We start from the raw sequence: 22,026 nt of genomic DNA, 5'->3' as shown, positions 1-22,026 counted from the left end.
TAAGATATCATCAAGAAAAGTGTAAATGGCTTTAGTGATGTGATTCATTAGTGAAAAGGACAGACAAGGTAGGTGAAGTAATATCTTTTCTTGGACCAACTTCCGTTGGAGGAAGGTGGAAGCCTTCGAGCTCCAGAGCTGTTCTTCAGGCCTTCAGAAAGGGGAAGTCATGCAAAATCTCCTTAAAGCTACAGACTGAGATGAAGAGCATGATGTAATATATTTAGCAGATAATATTATTAAACACAGAAAAATATAGGCCCTGATCCTGCAATCAGATCCCATAGTAAGGACCTCTGTGTGGCGCATAGGGCTCTGTCAGGTGCAAGGGAGGGAACCTTAAAGAGGAGGAGAGGAACTTCCATTGCCCTAGGGCACTATCTGGCAAAAATTTGGAGATTTCACTTTTCTTACAAACTTCTTCAAGTTTGCTCTTCTTAAAACCCCAGTTACGGGAATTATGTGACTATGAGCTCAGCTTTCATTTTTAAAAAATTAAGTTTCTAGCCCAAATAGGTTTCAGAGTAGCAGACAGAGACAAACACCTACAAGATCTCTATCAAGCATTCTTACAACTACAATACCCACCTGCTGAAGTGAAGAAACAGATTGACAGAGCCAGAAGAGTACCCAGAAGTCACCTACTACAGGACGGGCCCGATAAAGAAAACAACAGAACGCCACTAGCCATCACCTTCAGCCCCCAACTAAAACCTCTCCAACGCATCATCAAGGATCTAAAACCTATCCTGAAGGACGACCCATCGCTCTCACAGATCTTGGGAGACAGGCCAGTCCTTGCTTACAGACAGCCCCCCAACCTGAAGCAAATACTCACCAGCAACCACACCCCACACAACAAAAACACGAACCCAGGAACCTATCCTTGCAACAAAGCCCGTTGCCAACTGTGTCCACATATCTATTCAGGGGACATCATAGGGCCTAATCACATCAGCCCCACTATCAGAGACTCATTCACCTGCACATCTACCAATGTGATGTATGCCACCATGTGCCAGCAATGCCCCTCTGCCATGTACATTGGCCAAACTGGACAGTCTCTACGTAAAGGAATAAATGGACACAAATCAGACGTCAAGAATTATAACATTCAAAAACCAGTTGGAGAACACTTCAAGCTCTTTGGTCATTTGATTACAGACCTAGAAGTGGCAATTCTTCAACAAAAAAACTTCAGAAACAGACTCCAACGAGAGACTGCTGAATTGGAATTAATTTGCAAACTGGATACAATTAACTTAGGCTTGAATAGAGACTGGGAGTGGATGTGTCATTACACAAAGTAAAAGTATTTCCCCATGTTTATTCCCCCCTTCCCCCCCCCCCCCCCACACACACTGTTCCTCAGACGTTCTTGTCAACTGCTGGAAATGGCCCGCCTTCACTACCATTACAAAAGGTTCCCCCCCCACCCCCCTTTCCTGCTGGTAATAGCACACCTTACCTGATCACTCTTCTTACAGTGTGTCTGGTAACACCCATTGTTTCATGTTCTCTATGTATATTAATTTCCCCACTGTATTTTCCACTACATGCATCCGATGAAGCGAGCTGTAGCTCACGAAAGTTTGTGCTCAAATAAATTTGTTAGCTCAAATAGTTGCAATGAAAAGTTTGGTAATGTGAATCTCAAAGGATCACAAACAAAAACAAAAAAAGTAGAAGAATTATTCTTCTAAATCTCTTCATTCCAACTCACTCATGATTTTGGGAGCAGTCTGAATCCTGATTTTTAAACCCTTGGAGCTGCTGCCTGCACTGGAAGTTACTGAACATGGGAGGGGAGGAGATATTTTGGGGAAGAAAGTGGGGAGAAGTTTCCTTTGGCTTTTCCGTCAGGAATAAATGGATTAGCTGAGGCTGAGCAAATCCCCTGAAACAATTACCCTAGTGACTGTTCTTGAATTAGTTACAAGCAGCCTATTTAAAGAAGCAGCATATGATTTTTCTGGCCTTTAAAATTAAGATCCATGTTAAATTCATGACAATCAGCCGCCAAACGGGGTGTGACGCTCTTTGGTACCTGGCACCTCCAGGACACTCTCCAGCCAAGTATTAATTAGCGATGACAATTAACCTTCTCAGTGCTACTGCAAGTCGCTTCTGGTGCAGACAGACAATGAGGCGGTTTTGTCTAGACACTGGCCCCTCTCTCATGCCCCCAGGGGAAGGGGTTGCCCCGGGCCCCAGCCTTTTCCTTCCTCTCGGCAGGGCGGCGTGGCTAATGGGGGGAGGTCTGACCAGAGGCCCCTCCAGCCCTGCAGAGCGATGGGGGACTGAATGCCGGAGTAGGGGGACAGGGAGAACTCAAGAACCGTCCTCAGCTCAGGAGCAAGCTCAGCAGCTGCTGCTGTTCTGCCAAGCACAGCCCCGGGACCAGGTGGCCGCCGGGGCACGTGACGGCTCCCCGCCCCTGGGGCTGGTTGGCTGAGCCGCACCGGGCGCGCGGCGGCGGCGGCGGCGAACTCTCCGGCACTGGGAGGTGCTGCTGCGCCCGCAGTTTACAAAAGCGGCTGACAAGCTCCTGCCGCCCCGTGACTGGCCGCTGCCCTCCCCGCCTGCGGGCTGCATCCTGACGCCTCCTAGCAGGTGAGACGCGGGCTGCGGCAGCCTGCCTGGCCGGGCTTCAGCTGCCTGCTTGGGACTGGGGCTCGGGTGCGGAGCTAAGCCAAGCAGGCGAAGGGCGGCAGGAAGCGAGCGAGCGAGCCCGGCGCTGGGTAGCAGATTCCCGTGTATTTCTGGAGTTCAGGGGGATGTGATATGCACCTATGGAGGGACTTCCCGCTGATCCCCGTCCCTGGGCAAAGGGAACCCTGGGATAAGTGACCTCTTGAGCTTTCCCTCCGCACAGCTCAGAAAGATACTGATCTCTGGGAGCCCAGGCTGTCTGTCTGAGTGTATTCGTACTTGCACAAAGTCCCTTGAGCCCTTCTTTATTTTTGTCACAAAAATTCTAATTTGCTCCATTGTACCCTATATTCATCTGAAATAGACAGTGTATCTTAAAAACGGTTCAAAAATGTATTGAAGACCACTAGTAAGAATGGATGTAACCAGCTGTGATAGCTAATAGCTAGGAATCTAGGAAATAACTTCTTGTCTTAAATGGGCAAAGAGAAAATATAAAACAGACTTCAGGAATATTTTCCATTTATTTAGTATGTATCTAGTATTCAGTAGATGACCTGTCTCCGAAAAAGAAATGTATTTATTTAGTTCCACTTTCCCACTGTTTTCTACTCTTCCTTAATGCTTTCTGCCTTCTCTAGTCTCTAGAAGTCAGTGGCTTCAGAACAGGCTGTTGTTGTTTTTTAAACAGGAAAAGTTAAAGCATGACTCTAAAAAACACGTTTGAAAGTATCAATAGCAGGCATAAGCAGACACCAGTGTGAAATATGAAAAAATGGTAACTTAAATTTTTTGAATTAACCTTTTACAGTTTGTTTTCCAGTTTACTATTCTAAAACTGGCTTAAGCTAAATTAACTCTACTGAAGTAATGTATATTGAGTTTGCAGTGAAACATGGTGTTTAGTGAAAAAGTATCCCTGTGCACTGGGGAGACTTTGTCACAGTTTAACTTCTGGTTCTGGACAAAACTGTATTCACATTATTGAGAAGTTGGCAAACTTTGGTAACTCAGCTGATAAAATCAATAAACATTCTAGGAATTTAATGTAAATATACATCTTGCTCAAAGAACAAAGTATGCCTTTTACTATGAGGTTGTGACTTAATTGTCAAGGTTCCTTTCAGCAGTAAAGCCAACAAATCAAACAATGTGGCTGAACTGTAATTCCACTATAAAATTGCATTAATAATTATTCTACTATAAAACTGCACATTTGAATTTGTCTTAAGTAGTTTTAGTTATTCCAGTTAAACATTGTTTAAATTTTATATATTAAAAATTATTAATTACCCTGACACATGACTTGATTAGAAAAAGGGAATGGTTTGTGGGGGGCACTCCCATATTATATTTTTTTAGCTAGTACAAATATCTTGCAAACTCAGTTATCAAAACTTAAACCTCTTCATATTTTGTTTCACCATATTAGTCAAGAGACATTATAATGGAAACTAAGCACTCCTGTTGGTCCTCAGACACTTACAAAATGCACTTTGTGTGAAACTCAGTAAATTGTTTTAACTTAGCATGCACAAAGATAATGTGAGTTTACACACTACTGGAATAGCATTCATTGCATAAACAAAAAAGGTCTGTTTCTGATGTTTAGGAAAAAAAAGTTCAAAGCCTAAAACTGTTGGTGGATCACTGCACTATATGAATGAAAGATCCCATGGGTGTAGAGGGCTGGCTCAAAACTTTCAATAATACCACTCAGAGAATCTGGGGGAAAGGTGAGTAGTTGACAGAGCAAGTGCACAAGAGATCTTTGTGCTGCCCCCAGATAGAATGCATGGATGAGTTAGTGGAGATCCAGGGTTACGCCTATGAGTATAGAGTAGAAAGTTCATTTGCTCTGGATGAGGAGAAGCCTTGTCCTGGTGAGTGAAAGGATCTGTACCATCAACTGCTACGGAATCTGAGTTTTCATTTTATACACACACACCCCGACCCTCTACCACTTACAGTTGTGACAATAATCTCTCAAATTCAAACTGGCGCACTGCTGTCTTCCTGAGTTTGCAAACAGACTGCTCCAAATCAGCAGTTGCAGCTCACAGCTTTTCAGGAAACTGCAGCGTGAAATCTACAAGACTTTGGTCAGTTTGACCATTGCTGTTCTGAATCCTGTTGGCAAGAAACTATCGTGAATCATATCCATTTAATGCTGCTGATTCTTAGGAAAGTTATGAGCTGCAGAGTTATTGACTAAGGAGGATCTCTCTCTTTCTACTGTTTCTCTCTTGAGAGAGAGAGAGAGAGAGAGAGACCTTCTCTTCTCCCTCTCCTATTCTTAGGAAGCTATGAGGAAGGAGAAATGTAGTGTATATTCTCTCCTTTTGCAGCTGTCAGTAGGTAGAAGAATAAAGAGGCAAAGCTCCTTCTTACAGGAGCTGAGGGGGGGTGGAGCTTCAAATTTATAAAATGCCAAATAGCCAGATGTGGATATGAAAGACTGAGTCACTGTGCAGGAACAGCAATTGGTAGAAATCCCAACACCTTCCTGTTTCCAAGTAACTGGTTGCAGGGGAGTTGGGCTTCTCACCAAAGGATTGTTGTAGGAACTTGTTAGTGGGTATTAGGAACCCCTACATTACATGTAATCAAATATGTGGATTTGGGGATTCTTTTTACATTTTATTTGAAAAGGGATCCTCAGTTATGGGCACAAATTGTTGAAATTGAAATCCTGAGTGGCAAGGAGCCAAGTATTTTTTGCAGGAAGTAGTTATCCCCTTCTGGATCAGGATAACGAACTATTCTTTGAAATTGTAGGGGAGAGATGCAGTAGGTAACCATTAGATTAAGCACTACAGTGTTAACCACAGATTTTAATTTGCCACAGGTCTGGAATATTAAAGCATAAATTTTGTATTTTTAAAGGAAGTGCCAGAGGAAGGGGCTTCATTGACTTTAGTGAAGGATCACTTTTTCATTCGGTATACGCAATTAGAGGACAACAAGCTATTGTCCAGTATGAAGAATTTAATAAGTGAGGTCTTTATTAAGGATAGCTTGGGAGATAGTGATCACTTTTTAATAAGGTTCCACACTTCAACCATTGGAGGAATTTTAGGTTAAAATAATTTTAAAGGCAAAATTTGATAAAAATAAAAGTATTAAGCAAAATTGATGATTGTTTATAAGCAAGGGTTGCTATAGATGAAAATTGACTAAAGCTTATTGAAGAGGTATTAGAAATGGCACAGAGCGCATGTATAATGTTCCAGAAAACTTTAACTTGTCACCTATCCACATTGTGTGTTTTTTTTTTAAATTTGGAGTAAAAAGCAGATCCTATGGATTCATAGAGTAAAATTCTGCAGAATTTTTAGTTTGCTAAGAGGAAGAACATAGGAAATGTAAATGGTATTTTGTGGAGGAAAAATAGACCCTTTCACCGCATCCGGTAGGGGGAGGAAAATTAGAGGAGAAAAATCACATTGAGGCTTTCCTTGTGAAGTTTACTATTCTTCCACCAAGGGAATAGATTGCCCACTGCATAAGAGGCTGGGGGCCTGCCCACAAACCCAGCAGGTTTCCTAGATTACACATTGACTGAGGAATCTTACAGAGGCCAGGCATTTTGTACAGAGACCCTCTGCATCAGTTCTGGTCCTATTTGCCTTGGCAGTGGCTGCCTCAACCTAGCTGGAACAAGATTCCCCAATTAAAAGAAGATTCCCTAGGGACAAGTGGGCCATGTAACATATCCCTAGCTGAATTATTTCCCATCCTGAGCTCTACAGAGCAAGGGGTAAAGGGAGTGTAAGTTCCATGCCTACCTACCCACTCCATTGTCCAGCCTACTTCCTTTCCTCAGGCTGATTCCCAGACTGCAGAGAACCCTCCACGGGGTCCACAGGTATTGCTACCACAGAGGGGCAGAGCCACTGTTTCCATACAGGAAGGGAATATCTGTGGATCTTGGAAGCAGCATGAGGTATAATATTAAGACAAGAGTATTTATGGGTAGGGTTGTCAATGAGAAAAATCAGAGGGCAACAATGTAAATAATTATTGATTTCCTGAAAAAGAAATTATGAATGAGCTAATTGTTTTAAGAGGGTGGACTTTGCACTTCTATTTGGGTCCGTAGAACCTTGATAATGCTTCTGTGAAGGATGTGTTTATGGGTGCTAATGAGGTCAAATTGGAGAAAAGATTGTTGAAACAGTGATAAGCACGAATTTGGATAAGATAAAAGCAGATGACACACTGGGTTAGTCTACAGGTGACATGCATTCAGGATTGAGATGAATCAATAACAATCCCTTCTTAAAAGGGAAGCTCTAAGAGACTGAAAATTAGACCTGCAAGTCTGACATCTATATTAAGGGGAAAAAATATTCATAGCTTAAAGATGCATTTACAAAAGGGCAGCTGACTATGTGTGACAACTGTCTGATAATTCAGTTGCTGAGGTACTGATGCATACACAAGTGTTTTGTGCCTTGTTTTTGTTGTTTGTCTTTGGTTGGTTTTTAAATAAGGGAAGCATGTTTGGAGAAGGAACTTAAAGAAACCTAGGGTGAAATGTAGTTGCCAGAGTATATGGGGGTTCTGGGCAAATGGAGCCACCTGAAAGAAGGCAGCGGTGGGGGAAGGATATAAAGAGCATGTCAGAGGAGTGTCCTGGGTGGTAGAGGGAGCAAAAGGAGATGAGTGCAGAAGAGAGCTAAGAGATTACTCCACGGGGGATTCTGCAGGACTGCGTACTCACAGAAAACACCCCCACCCCCTGCGGATTTCCTATGTTTCCCTGCAGAAAATGGCAGGGAAGCAAAGAGAAGCTGGGGGGAACCATGGGTGCAGCTTTTTGCCCCGCTCCAAACAGAGGCAAAGCATGGGGGGCACATGGGGTTACATGCCGCTGCCCCCCCCTCGTTCTGCAAGTGGAGAGCTGCTCCGCTGATGGAGGCTCTGTGTCTCTGCTCCCCTGACTCTGTAGCTGAACGCCGCCTCCTGGGTCCTAGTGCCAGTCGTGTTTCCCTTCTGTGTGCTGGAAGCCTTCCTGTTTTCTATTCTGTGCAACAGTGAGTGCCTGTGGTGGGGCTGGCTAAGGTGGGGTGGAGAAACGAGGGAAGAGTGGGTGAGGGGTGGGGGGAAGAGGAGGTGGAATAGGGCAGGGGGAGAGGAATGTGGGAGTGGGGGGGGATGGAGAAGAAAAAGGGGATAGGGGACTCACAGGAGAAATGGGAGCCCAGCATGCGGCATCCCCTTAGCAGCAGCTGGGGTCCTCCATTAAGCAGGCCCATCAAACCCTCACCCTGACAAGCCCTACCCCCGTACATCTGGACCCCTCCAATGAGCCCCCCAGACCCTCACCCCACTAATCCCCAACCAGCTGCACCTGAACCCCCACCCCATCAAGCTCTACTCCCCTCAGCACCCGGACCCCCCTCACTGAGCCCCTCACACCCAGAACCCCCTGCTGAGCCCCATCTCCCCACACCAAGCCCCGCCTACTGAGCCCCAACCAACTTCACCTGGATCCCCAACAGAGTCCCATTGCCCCAGCACCCAGAACCCCTCAATGAGCCTCTGTGCATCCAGATTTCCCACTGAACCGCCCGCCCCCAGATTGCCCCACACTGAAACCTCTCATCTCACACCTGGATCCCTCCACACTTGGATCCTGCTAGGCTGAGCCTGTCCATCCACACCTGGTGCAGAGGGGCAGGGTCTCAGGGTGTTTCTGGGGCAGGCCCAGCCCTTGCACTGTGTCAGGGTCAGGTGCAGCCTCACTGCCGAATCCCTGTACTGGGGGAGGTGGGGGCTTCAGGGTGATCTCCCACCTCAGTGCAGCCAATGGTCTGTGCTCCCCACTGCCATGCTGGAGCCACATTTATTTACTGACAAATAAAATTTGCAGAACTTTGTAGAATTTTTAAATATTGTGCACATAATTTTTAATTTTTGGCGCAGAATTCCCTCAGGAGTAAGACATGGAGGAACTTGATCTGTAGACAATAGGTATCAGTGGAGAGTTTAAGAGGGGCCAAATATGCACCTCACAGAAGCATGTGAGAGCAAATTTTGAGTAGAGCTTTGGCGAGATGGCAGGATTGAAAGTTAAAGTCAAGGAGGCATGAGAAGGAGAGGTTGCAGAACACTGCACAGTTGGTATACATGAGATTATTTGGAGGAGTGGTGGGATGCCACTAGCTCCACTGCCAATAATACACCAGGGACATCCAGCTGTATACCTAACTTTCCATGGACACAACCAATGCCTTCACAAGCATGTGACATTGCCTACAGAAGATGAGCGTTTGGATCAGAAACAGCTGACTCAAACTTCACCTAGATTGAAATGTTGCAGATTAGATAGTTGAAATGATTAGAAGTATTAAGCAGGCCTCTGTCCTCTCCTTCCATTAAAGAGGTCTGCCCTTTACCTTCATTTGTCAAACTGGTACGAAGCCTCTGGCTGACCCATTGAACCTTCATAACTGGGTAGCATTGGAGTGAAAAATGTCTTCTATATTTAGTCTAACAGATTTCAATTCTTCTTCCTGGATGAGGTTCTGGCGACAGTAATCCATATGTTTATTGCCTCTCGGCTACATTTCTGTAATTCACTGCATCTAGGGCTAAAGGTGGAAGAAACACAGATGCTCGAAGAGCTTGTGAACAGTCAGCAGCCTATCTCCTCAGAGCCAAATTCCAGAGAAGACGAGACTAATATGGTGCCTTGCTACCTTTGGGGCATGATACCAGACCTCCTCTTTGAGTTAAATATATATGCACCTTACAAAGATGTGGATAAAGCACAGAAAACTCCATGAAGTCCACTAGAGATTGGCCTATAAAGATCTAATTACCTATGTAGCACTTTGATGCTACAGTGATGGATTCCATAGAAAATGCTAAGATGGATTACATATATCTTTCTTTTGATTTGGTTTAGAAATGCAATGTAATGTCACTAATTTACATTGTCTAGCCTCTTCTTAGTTCTTTAATATCAATAAATATTCCAGAGGCAAATCCAGAGAAACATATACTCCAGAGTCTAGATGCTCACTTCATTACTTAGTTCCCATAGAAACAAATTTGTTTCAACAGAGCTTGAGTGTGTTAACCCTCAGGTCACATTCCAAAGCCCATCTGTTTACCCCTGGTTTATTCAGAGCAGGTGGAGTGAGTGGTTAAAGTGCTTTAACATTAACATTGGGTCAACCTGTAATACTGAATGTGTTTGAAAGACTGTTTATTCACCTAGAGGAGTGACCAGACATTTTTCTAAGATAAAATTAACCATAAGAAAGGTTATTGGTATAATATATGAATATTATTATTTTAGTGTGATCATGGTAAAAGTTATGGCATTTGTTTTTTTCCTAGGGGAACTACAGTAAAGAAACACAGGAAAAGTTGTCTTAACACAAGTTCACTTTTGACCAAGCTCTTACAATGGATATGAGCACTCTTTTCTCTTCTGGTGAGGTGAGTATAGACTTGTTACTAGAAAAAAGTAACTTCTCATTTCATTTATCACTGTCTGTTACAATTAGATTTAGGTCCAGCAAATCCTTGTTCAGATGTCTTAAACACAGATAGATCCTATGTTGGAAAGCTGCTTATACTGAAAAGTTTAACTGGAGGAAAAAAAACCAAAAAAACCCAGAATCAATCATTCTTTCAGTTTAAAAAAAAAAATCAGAAACTGGTATCATTCTAAATTCTTCATTAAATGAAAAAAAATAGGTAAGAGTTCTGCATTATTGTGAAGTTAGCACAATAAACAGCTTCCCAAATTGAGTGGCTTTTGACCTAGGGTAAAATTTTCTAAAGGTCCTAAGTCCCATTTTTGAAAGTAGTGCAGGGTGGGGTTGTCCACTGAAATACTTGCTTCCTTGCAAAAATCTGCAGAGGCATGTGATGGGGAGGGCACCAGGGTCAGGACAAGCATGGTATCTAAATCCACACATGCCCCCTGATGCAGCCACTCCTCCCTGTACAGATGTGTGCTTCTAGCCATGAACAATCTGTCAGAGAGGTTGGGGGGAGGGGAGCCAGCCAGCACACACGAGCAGATTAATGCTCTTCAGCACAAGATACGTTCCTGAATAGGGATCATTTGCACACTGAGCCAGTAGTTGGCACATTGTTCACTCTGTGTTTATACAGTCTGTGAGCTAGTCAACCAAAACCACCCTCTTCTGTTCCCAAAACTTAAAAAACGAGATTGTTTTCAGTCCCTCAGTCCTCTCAATTTGTTATATGCTCAGAAAGAATAAACAAATATATAGTAATAAAGCGATTTAAATCATATTCTATTGTATATTTGAGCACAACAGATATGAATAGAACATACATTACTAAAACATATCAGGAGGGAAAATATTTGAATTCATCAGACTGTAAAAGAATTCTGTGCAATAGAACCAAGAAAATTAACTTTGTTATGTTATGTATTTATATCACTTTTTTGTAAGTGAAAAACCTCCACAGGGCATCCAGCACAGGAATGTGTCTGGAGGTTATTACCTTCATGACATTTTACACAGACACACAACACTTGATGTGTTCCCAAGGCAAAAAAACTGCTTTTCAGTATTTTTATGAGCCCTAGGAATAAATGGTCTCTGGCAGAAATGATGAAACAATATAGGGTTGCCAACCTGGTAATATTTAAAAACTGGACACTCCAGCAGGAGTGCCAGAACCTCTCCTACCCTGCCTTTCCCCTCTCAGGCCCCGCCCCTTCCCCACCTCTTCCCCCAAGGCTCCTCCCCCATCTACTCCTCTACCCCCCTTCTAGGTCAGAAGGGACTTGCCTGCTTTGCCAGGGCTAGGCGCTGCAGCCACCCGACGCAGGTAGGAGGCAGGTAGAGAGCCCCGTCTGAGTAGGAGCTGGGGCCAGTGATGACCCAGTGCCTCCCCACCGACAGTAATCGGACTGTGGGTGTCTGACCAGTAGATCTGACTGAACACTGTCAGGTCCCCTTTTCAACTAGACATTCTGGTTGAAAACCAGACACCTGGCCACCCTCAAGGTGCACTCTACCAGAAGCAGGGAAATCCAGCATTCAGGGCCTGATTCAGGGCCTACTAAAGGAAATGGAATTCTTTTCATTGTCATCAATATGCATTGGCTCAACTCTCAAATCGGTAGCTAAAATCTAACCTTAAAGCCCCGGAGAGCCCCTCCCAGCACATCCGTGGTGACACTTTTATAGTTAGAAAATATAAATCTGTAATAGTCTTACTGCATGTTTTGAAGTTCCTGCAAACAATATGTATTTTTTTATATATGTATAACATGATAGTATGAATTATTATTAAAATATCATAAGAGCCTTCTCAATGTTATGGAATTAGTTATCAAGGTAAATTAAGGCAAATGGTTCAACTAATAATACAAAGTTAGTTATTATAGTGCTGCAAGGGAGACGTAATTTGTAGTAATTTCTTCCTTCCTATAAAATTCTTCTGCGGCTCAAAGGACCTTACTAGATACATACTCATGGCTGGGTTCTCCACTCCATCCTCATTTTCTGTCTTGAAAGGACTCCTTGGTTAGCTGCACAAAATGCAGAAGAATATTTAAGCAGTATATTCTCATGAACTGCTTGTCTCTCAGAGAGCAGAAATAGTCCATTTGCTCATTCATATCTTTGGATTTTACTGTTTGTAGAGCATATCTCAAATATTACATTTTATACAGAACATTAGAAATACAAATTCAAGTCAGGAAATATCAGAACAATGGTTTTTTGTGCAACCTTATTTCTGGCCCTTTGCAGGCATGCATTATGATGTAGTCTTTAATTACATGATCACATTCTATGTTATATGGGACCTTTGCCTCCTTATGTGTACAGGACAGCTTGTGAAGTTGTTCAGTATTTTTCTTTATGCCCATCATTGGATGGATAGCCCCAGGCCTTCCTTACTGCAGGCTATCCAAACCCTGCACTGAATACAGAATTAACTTCTTCATGGGTTTTTCTATGATGCTTGTAGTATCTGAGCTCACAAACAAGACTGAATTTTACCTTCACAACACCACTGATAGGTAGGGGAACAAGACTAACCCCAAAGGACTCCTCGTTGTTTTTGCTGATATAGACTAACATGGCTACCACTCTGAAACATGTCTCTCAGTGCCTCAGTTCCACTAAGGTTACAAGTTTTAAGTGTCCCACTAACTCTGAGTATCTGAATAACTGGAAGCCCAACTCAAGACACCCAGCAGCTGAGATTCCCCACCCACGCCTCCCCAAGGTACAGTATATCCAGAGCTCTCATTGATTTTTAACTGGAATTGTTAGTACTCAACACTTGTAAAAATGAGACACTAGCAATCTCAAGTCTGGTACTCACAATAAGAGGAGCACACAGTTAATGGAGATCTCTGAAAGCCTAGGTTTACATTGCTTGGCTGGCATGACTCATTTCTCCTTGGTCCCAGACTTAACCATTTATTCCAGAGGCCAGGCATACCTCCAAAAGAGCCCAGAATCAGATGCTCATAGCTTTCACCTGGATGGCACCTCCTGAAAAGTCCAACTCAAGACTTACAGCCACACATGCATGCTTGATTGCTTCCTTCAATTTCTCTTCAGTCTGAAAGGAAGATAGCTCACATTCTTTGCTGCAGTCCTGTGGCCCTCTCATACTGCCACTTGTTGCAGTTCTTGTGATTTCACAGGTTCCTCGCACTAGTGACACACCCCAGGCTTGGGTCTTCAATTGGAGATCCGTCTTCCTGGCTGTGTCACATGCACGCACATTTCTATGCAGAATTTGGCCCTAAATAAAGAGGAATCCATGGAAACATTTCAATAAATGCTTTTCAGTCCTCTTTGGAAAGTGACACTGAACCAAATTTATCTGTGGGGCAACAACACTGTCTCGACTGGAAATACACCAGGGATGAATTTGACTCCTTTAATCCCCCTTTCTTTGTGTGTTTACAATAGTGGTTTCCACTAGCAACACTATAAAGGACTATCAAAATTTCTCTTACAATAACAGTACAATAGTGTTTCAGCCACAGACATGAACTGCAGCTAGAAACCTAATGTGAAAAATAAATGCATTTCAAGTATTTTAAGTCAGAGAGTGGTGGGGGGCCGGGGGTGGGGGGGAAGGAGAGTGTTTGGTTTGCTCTTGTGACTCAAATATAGCTTAGTAAAATTTTGCAGGCAATTACTACTATTAACTGTTTGTTTGCATTTTTTGTCCAAATATATCTTTTTTGTAAAGAAAAGCACCTAGTGACATTCTTGAGATTTTTTTTTTTAAACACATTGTAAAACATACCTGTTCTCTGGCATTTTTGCCCGCAGGTGTGGGGCAGATGGCGCTATTAAGAGTATTTTTTAAAAAAATATTTTCAATGTAGCTAACTTATTTTTGGTTTACTTTTGGGGTTTTTTTATACTGAACTTGGAGACTACTGTAATGGGCTTATTTTTATAAATTCTGTAACTTTAGGAGTAAATAACTAGCATAATACAGAGTAATGTGTCAGTGTGACTTCCAAGGACTGATTAGTAAAGGAGCAATGGTGCTAGAGCACTTATTGTGATTTGGTTAAAGGTCCCTAAGTACACAATTAAATAGCAGACTATAGTTGCTGCAGTAACGCTTCATGCCTTAAATAATGTGGAGCTAAGGATGGAGCTACCCAACTATGGATAACTCTTTCCTTTCCCAGGCCTGCCCCCACACCCCAGCCATCCACATGCACAAAGTAGCAGTGTACTTCTCAAACTCAGTCACTTGCCTAATCTGCATTTCCCCCACTTTTGAGATGATGATGAAGGCAGCACTACAGAGCAGCGGGGTCTTCACCCAGCTGTCAGTAAGCTGGGGGACTACATATATGTGCACAGTGGAAGAGAAATGCACTTGGCTGATGGCTACAAAATGGCAGCATCAATGTGGGAGAGAAACCGTACCCTTTCCAGTAATTATTAACCAGTTATCAGAAGGGGAGGAAGACCATGTGCGCACAAGGTACATTCTCTGTGCACGGAACTTAGAAACCCACCCTAGTCTCCTCCTCTCTTCCTGCAGCAGTTCCATGGGTATTACTGCAGCCCCAAGAATGTAATAACCTCTACAGCTCATGCCACAGGTGCAAGAATGGCTCAGAATAAAGTAAGTCATTTGCATGAGCTCCCCAAACATCTCCACAGCTCCCAGTTTTATTACAGGTACACAGCACTTCCACCACATTGGCTGTATGTCAGATCCCTACTTCATAAGCTCAGGACTAAGTCTGTATTTTAAGACCCTGATTTAGATGTATATACAGTAGCTGTAGAATAGCTGACTTGACAATACGCTATAACCAGCTGCCTTAAATTAAAATCAGATCTAGACATCTAAAACTTGTCTGATCTTACCAATTGGCTTGAGCAGTTTTTCTTTCATACTGTTGTCCCTTTGGCCTGAGTGGTAAGCTACTATTTGGAGCCTTGCTTCCCTGAGGAGAAGAAATTGGTACAAGTTAGGCATTTCTTAGGTGAAGTTGTTTTTATTCACAACTTCCAAGTCTGCCTTTCCAGTGAGTCCTGTGCCACAAGGAGCTCATGATTGGTTTCTCTTGCTGTCTTTTTCCTCTCACACACATACAGCTTGCCAAGCAATCTTAGGCTATGTTTACACTTACCATTTAAAGCGCAAAAAGCCCCCCCCCCTTTTTTTTTTGCACTAAAACCGTGGGAGCGTCTATAATTAACGACTTTTTGCAGTGAAATTCAGAAGTTTCACCACAAAAAGAGAACCACCTTCACGAGAGGCATATAGCTCTTATTGCTGTTCTTTTTGCGCTCTTGTGAAATTGAAGACATGTTCTACCAGTGTAAATTCCTTTTGGCCTCTGAAGGATATCCCACAGTTCCAAAAGTGACCACTCTGGCCAGCATCTCGGCTGCTCTGACGCAAGATAAACGGACGTCTGCCCCTCCCCCTGTAAACCCCGGGAAGTTTGAAGCTCCCTTTCCCTTTGTTTGTGGATGTGGCGGAGAGAGCAGCCAGACAGCAGGGTTGTTTTTTTAAAAAATACCATGAAAGAAACAAGGAAGTAATGGGGCTGCTGGGACATGAAGCAGGGCGCACTTAGCAGGGATCCAGAATGCCTTCTGCTCACTCCGCCCCCCTTCCCACAAGACCTATCGGGAGAGCTGCACTGTGGGATAGCTGCCCTACAGCGCTGCTCTCCTCGGCGATGGAAGTGCTAGTAGTGTAAACACTCTCTTACGCCTGAGGAATTGAGTGAGTACACAAACCAGCGCTTTACTTTCAGCAGTTCCCTATCACAGCACAAAAACTCTACAAGTGTAGACATACCCTTAGTCCCTGCATTTGCAAGCAATCCCAGGGAAACACCTTAAACCACACAGTTTAGCCCTGCTAAAGCTTTGTCTTGCAGTCAATTGCCTTGGGCAGTAGCTTCAGTTGTCTCCTACTATCTCTCCCCATTAATGGGCTTAATTGCTTCGTCCATTTAGATTGAAAAGAAGGGTAGCGAGACTACCCATCGGCTTTCAGCAGGCCTATAGATCAACAACCCACTTGATGGCATCCATGAACATTTTCCAGCATAACAATACATTATGTTTGCCATAAAAGATGGCATCCTTGATTTTAAGTTAATATTTCCCCACATCTTACTTTTAAACAATGTTACAGAGCCCACAAAATTAGTTTTCACAGACCATTCACTCCCACCTCCCTCCCTTTCATATAAAGAGTTCTATGGGAGATTTGTGCTAGTGATCTGTATACAGCACCAGAATACTAACAAGTCCTGGGCAGGATGTACATGTAGAGATTTCTACATGTATATGTATATGGAATGTATAGAGAGATTACTATCTAGATCCATGTGTGCATACATGCGCACACACTTTACTAGGAACACTTTTCAAGAAACATTTCAGTTTTTAAATCTTGTATTGACAGTATTTCATATCCATCCACCTGTAAAGCTAGGCTCTCTTAGTATGAGGCATTCATGTATGCAGGTCTGAAGAAGACTTAAAATTCACTCATTTTCTTATCTCTAAAAAATTATCTGAAAGAGCTTTTCCAGTCATAATGTTGTTGTTTTAAAGCACAACATCTTGAATCAAGGGCTAGAAGAAGGACTGTGTTGCGCACTGGGAAGCTCCTCCTTTCCAGTAATATAAAAACTCCCAATTCCAGCCCAAAGTGATACCAAGATATCAGCCCTTTAAACTTGCCACTGGTATGGAGTTGAATTTTGACATACCAGCACCCCTGGCTAGTGTAATTATGTGGGGACAGCCCACATAAAGGATGTCAAAGGAGAAGGAAGTGCTTCTCTAAGAGATTGTTCTTTGTTCTTCTTTTCTTAAAGAAGACACCTATTAGAAATTGCTTAGAAGTGTGGAATGTTTAGAAGAGATCCTGACAGAGATGGCTGAGTGAACAAAGTTTAGGGTAGATGGTAAAAAAGTATATGATAAATGCTATTTCTTACCAGCACTACATATGGGATAGATGAATGGATAACAGGCAGAATTTCCACTGACTTTGTATCTAAACTGAGTAAGAAATTGTCACTGGGATCATAATTTCACATGTATGTAGCCATTAGAAGTGCATGTTTTCCTGTGAAATGGTAATAGAGAATTATTATAATGCATCAGTGCTGTACACATCATTCCCTGGACAAGAACAGTGCTGAAAGACAGACTGGGTAAAAGAAAAAAGTTCTGTGAAATTAATTTAATTCTTCTCATGCTGGCAAACTTCAATTATTGTGTTAAGCATATTATTAGACTTATTTTTAGTTAATGTAACAAGGCATACAGTATTCCAACAGTTTTTTATTTCACAATACAGTAATAAAAATATTAACACAATCTGACATTCTCACACAATGAAAATCGCTGAAACTGTTGAAAACAAATACAATAGACATCCCTTGGAAAATTTAGAATGGCCTCCCTATGCTTTGGTGGAACCACTTTCAACATTGCTCCCAGGCAGATGGCAAAATGACAAATGTTTGAGTGGAAAACACTCAAACTAACCTGATGCTTGTTACTCAGAACTTGAACGAACGTGATCCATCAACTAATGATGCTTGCAATCATCCAGTGTCATGCTTTACGTACTAAATGGCCATGGCATGAACACAGAAATTTTTAACTGTGATACTAGAGATTTTTGTTTAATAATTACAAAATATACAAGTGTGTTGTTTTGCAGTTTAAAAACTGCAGATATTTGAATTATCAAGTAATAGTGCAGTGTAAGATAAATAGTATTTTATTATGATATATCGCAGATGGACAATTGATTTAGTACAGCATGGTCTCCATCTTAATCACTTAAAAAATAATAGAAATTAAAGACAATGCTCACCTGTTACCAGTGATGAGCTGCCAAAATCTTAACAACTGGTTCCCTATAAAAGTTCTGATTTAAGGGATGTGCCCCAGTATGTATTTTTTGTACCAACAGGGTTACCATACGTCCGTATTTTCCCCAGGAGGAATTTTTAAATTTTAAAAATTCCTCCCGGACGGCGATTTAAGAACCAAAAAGCCTGACCTGTCCGGGAAAATACGGATGTATGTTAACCCTGCCTAAAGTTCTTTTTTAAAAAGATGGGCCTGACCTAGAAATGAGCTCTGTTTCACATGTGTGGGTCCCCGGGGGTATGCTAGGGTGACCAGATGTCCCGATTTTATAGGGACAGCCCTGATTTTGGGGTCTTTTTGCAGGCAGGGCAGGGGGAGTGACAGGGGCTGGCTGCAGGCAGGGGGTGCGGGGGTGGCTGGAGGCAGGGCAGGGGGTGCGGCAGGGGCTGGCTGCAGGCAAGGGGTGCGGGGGTGGCTGGAGATGGGCTGGTATGGGCAGGGGGTACCAGGGGTGCGGTAGGGGCTGGCTGCAGGCAGGGCAGGGGGTGGCTGGACACAGGGGCTGGCTGCAGGCAGGGTGGTGGGTACTCATGGGCAAAGCGGCTCAGAGCAGCCCAAGCAGCAGGATGCAGAGCAGCCGGGGACCCACCAGGCAGCATCGGGAGCCCCAGGGCCAGGGGAGCAGCAGCAGCAACAGGGCTCGTGCCCAGGACCCACATGGCTCCCGCAGCGCAGCGCCCCCAGAGGCCGGAGGAAGAATTACATCACTTCCCCGCAGGAGCCAATCAAGGCCTCAGCGCCCCCTGCAGGGAAGCAGGTTAACAACCAGTTCTAAAACTGTTTGAAAATTTAACAACTGGTTCGCACGAACCGGTGCGAACTGGCTCCAGCTCACCACTGCCTGTTACCCAAAACACCCAATACTAATGCAAGACTAGGTCATACAGTGTATTCTCTCCAGTGCTTTATCCAGTCTAGTTTTTAAATGAGATGAACAATGGCTCTTCCATCGCTTCTCTTGGGAGACTATTACATAATGCATTCAGCTGTTCCTCTTGCTGTTCCTGATATTCAGCCAAAAATGTCTTTTGCTTAATTCATTCTGTTCTTCCTAGTTTATACTCACTTGGACCATTTTAAACTACTCCACTTCCTTCTTGGCAGCAGGTTGTGCAACCCCCTCAGAAATAAATGGGACTGGGGCAAGTAAGAATGCCCCAATGTACAGACCTGACATTTGGGCCCTGGGTAAGTGGTTAAATCTGCCAGTTCTGTATGGGGTGGACTTTCCAGGGCTAACTACTTAGCCCTTGCCTGGCAAGCCCTACTCATAATACAGTCTCAGGCTTACTTTGAATCCCAGTCTTTATTTAGAAATAAAACAGTAGGGGGTACTTAAGAACTGGAACGTAGAAGAGTAGATGGCAGGAGAAGTTCTGATGGCATAAAAGATGTGAGTAAGAGGAATGAGGATGTAGTGCCCCACCTTTAAAAGCTGTTTTTTAAATAAGAAAAAATTCAAAGCTGGCATGCTAGAGGTGAATAGACTAACATTTAAAGCTTTATTAAAGCACAGCCCTTTGCTACAGGTTCAAAACTGCAGCATGCACATTCTAAGTATAAACTATAGTTCCAATAGTCTCCCTTATCAAGATAATGTGGTGATTGGAATGGAAAACCAGTGGAAAGGAATATGAAAGTCTCTTCAGAGGAAAACAGTGGTACTTTGTGTCATTGATGCTACAATTCCGGTACGAGTCTGAGGAACTATTGAATTCTAAATCAAGTCATCACAATCTTGGACTCTATTTAGAATTTACTGAGTAATTCCTAAAAATAATATGGTAATTGCTAATCCATAAATTGCAGAATGTACTATTCTTTCAGAATGTCTTTTCCATTTATGCAGCTTGGCATAAATGGAAAAGACATTGTATGTCTCACACATTTTGATGTCTCTGATAATTGAAGAATTTCATGTTATACTCAGACAATGGATACAACTGTATCTAACCAGGTTACTTCGTTTTGTAATCAGTTTAGAATAGCTATTGACGTCACTGAATAAAAACAGTGTCCTTAGATCAGATGCTGAGCTCTGTCGTTATGACTCCAATAAAGGAGAAAATTCAGACTGCATGCAATACAGAACTGTTTTGCAAAGAAGGCTAACTGTGAATGTGTAAGCATTTGCTGTAGGAAAGACAGAGTTCTAAATACAAACCAATTGATACAAAAGGTGTATTGGTAGGAAAAGTCTTGAAGGATGTATGTAAACACATATATTAAACACATTTAAACAAAATCCAGGGCTTTCATTCTCTTTATAATTTTTTTAATGGGTAAAGTCTAATGGAGAATATATCAACCTACTACCTGAACACAGGAAGAAATGTAGTTAATAATGATTTTGATGTACCCACATAGTTAAAGCCTCAATGCCAAATTGCAAAAAAAAAGTAAGTAAAATTACGCAGCTCATTTAAAATATTTAACAGCCTGATTATTTAATTGACAAACCGGCAGTTGGCTGAAGCTATGTATATCACATATACAGTATGATGATGAAGTCCTTAAGTATCACAACCTAGAGATATATGTAGCTGCATATCATTCTAATATGTTCACAGGCATCTCATTCCATCATCTTCACTGAGAGTGGGTTTCAGTTAACCCAGTAGGTACATTCGATCATTATGAGACTGAGGCGGAGCACAGAATCTCGACTTTTATCTATATTAGACAGAACTTGCAGGTAAATTTATTTTAACTTCTTAGCACGCTCCCAAAACATACTGTTTCCATGCACATGAAGATAGCATAGCTTGTAGAACTCTTGTAATTTAGACTGACTTTTTCAGGGCTTTTTCTGGAAGATCTCTTCCCCATGGCCTCCTGGTACTGGAAAAAGAGGGACCCCAACCCATCCTTCATTTTGAAGTTGTAATCTCAGGCCCTCTGAGGTGTCCAGAACTGGAGGTAGGGTTAGTGGAGGGGGCTGGGGCCAAAGCAGATGGATGTTTTCTGTTAACCAAATAGGAGGAATCAGTGATAAATGCCAGCCAGATGTGTGATAAAGATGAGGAGATCCTGATTTCCTAGTGGCATCAAGTTAGCACTACAGACTTTCTGGTTGGTAAGATGCTCTGTAGCATGAATAATAATTAGCATTGGTGGAGTCCCTTATGATTCATGAAGGAGCACCAGTGCCTTGGAGTTTGGCAGCATAAACCAGTCTCACTGTTGCCAGACAGAGAATGAGGATATTTGTTTCCTTGAATAGTTTTGCCGCTGACAAAGATGGTGGGCTAAATCCTTGTGGTCCCCTCTTATCAACCACCTGCTTTTATCCCTGGGTGGCATTACGCCTGCATGGCTAGTTCTATGCCACCTGCCCCTTGGCATGGAAGGCATGTCAAGAGTGCGAAGAAAGCATGAGCAGTAGAGGAGAGGGCATGGCCAGAGTGCACTGTGTTCCAGTGATTCTGAGCTGGTAGGATGGGCCCTAAGGATGGGCCCTTCCAGCCAATGCAAATTAGAGCAGCCTTGGGCTAAACTGGCCCCCCAGATCTGGGAGGGGCAAAAAGGTTATGGAAAGCCACCTTCCCCCCTCAATCTACATGCCATGCATAACTCAGGTGTACCTGAAATTCTTGGGATTTTTAATTGCCCAAAGAACTCCATGGTCTCAAAGAGTTTACATTTAGCACCAAAGTCACAAAAGAGATATTGGGAAATATTTACAGAGCTTTCCACACAGGATGATATTTTTAAAAAGTTGTTTGAATGGGAACTGTATACTTTACCAAAAAATCCTTTGCAGACAATTGGAATTCTCTGTGGGCGTGCATTCAAACCTTCAATTCTCTGAAAATCAGTATTTATTCTAGTAATATAATGGTGCCTGGACAGATCATTTGACTTTTTAACAGCCTGTTACAAGTGCATACTGAAGGAATTATGGCACTTTCACACTTGTGGCAATGTACAATGAGCGCTGTTTTGGAAGTCT

The 22,026-nt window shown here is 42.8% G+C and overlaps 1 protein-coding gene across 2 annotated transcripts in view; it reads left to right on the top strand.

Moving 5' to 3' along the window:
* Positions 1–2,486: 2,486 nt before the first annotated feature.
* RHOBTB1 (Rho related BTB domain containing 1) overlaps positions 2,487–22,026 on the top strand; it is an 83,143-nt gene continuing 63,603 nt past the window's right edge. For both annotated transcript variants that reach the window (XM_074958843.1, XM_074958842.1), the window contains exons 1-2: positions 2,487–2,613; positions 10,006–10,107. The gene's annotated coding sequence lies outside the window, so the exon portion shown is untranslated. The remainder of the gene's footprint in view (positions 2,614–10,005; positions 10,108–22,026) is intronic.

This window comes from Natator depressus, chromosome 7 (genome assembly GCF_965152275.1).
Source record: "Natator depressus isolate rNatDep1 chromosome 7, rNatDep2.hap1, whole genome shotgun sequence".
NCBI lineage: Eukaryota > Metazoa > Chordata > Testudines > Cheloniidae > Natator > Natator depressus.
This window is presented reverse-complemented; position numbering and strand designations above follow the sequence as displayed.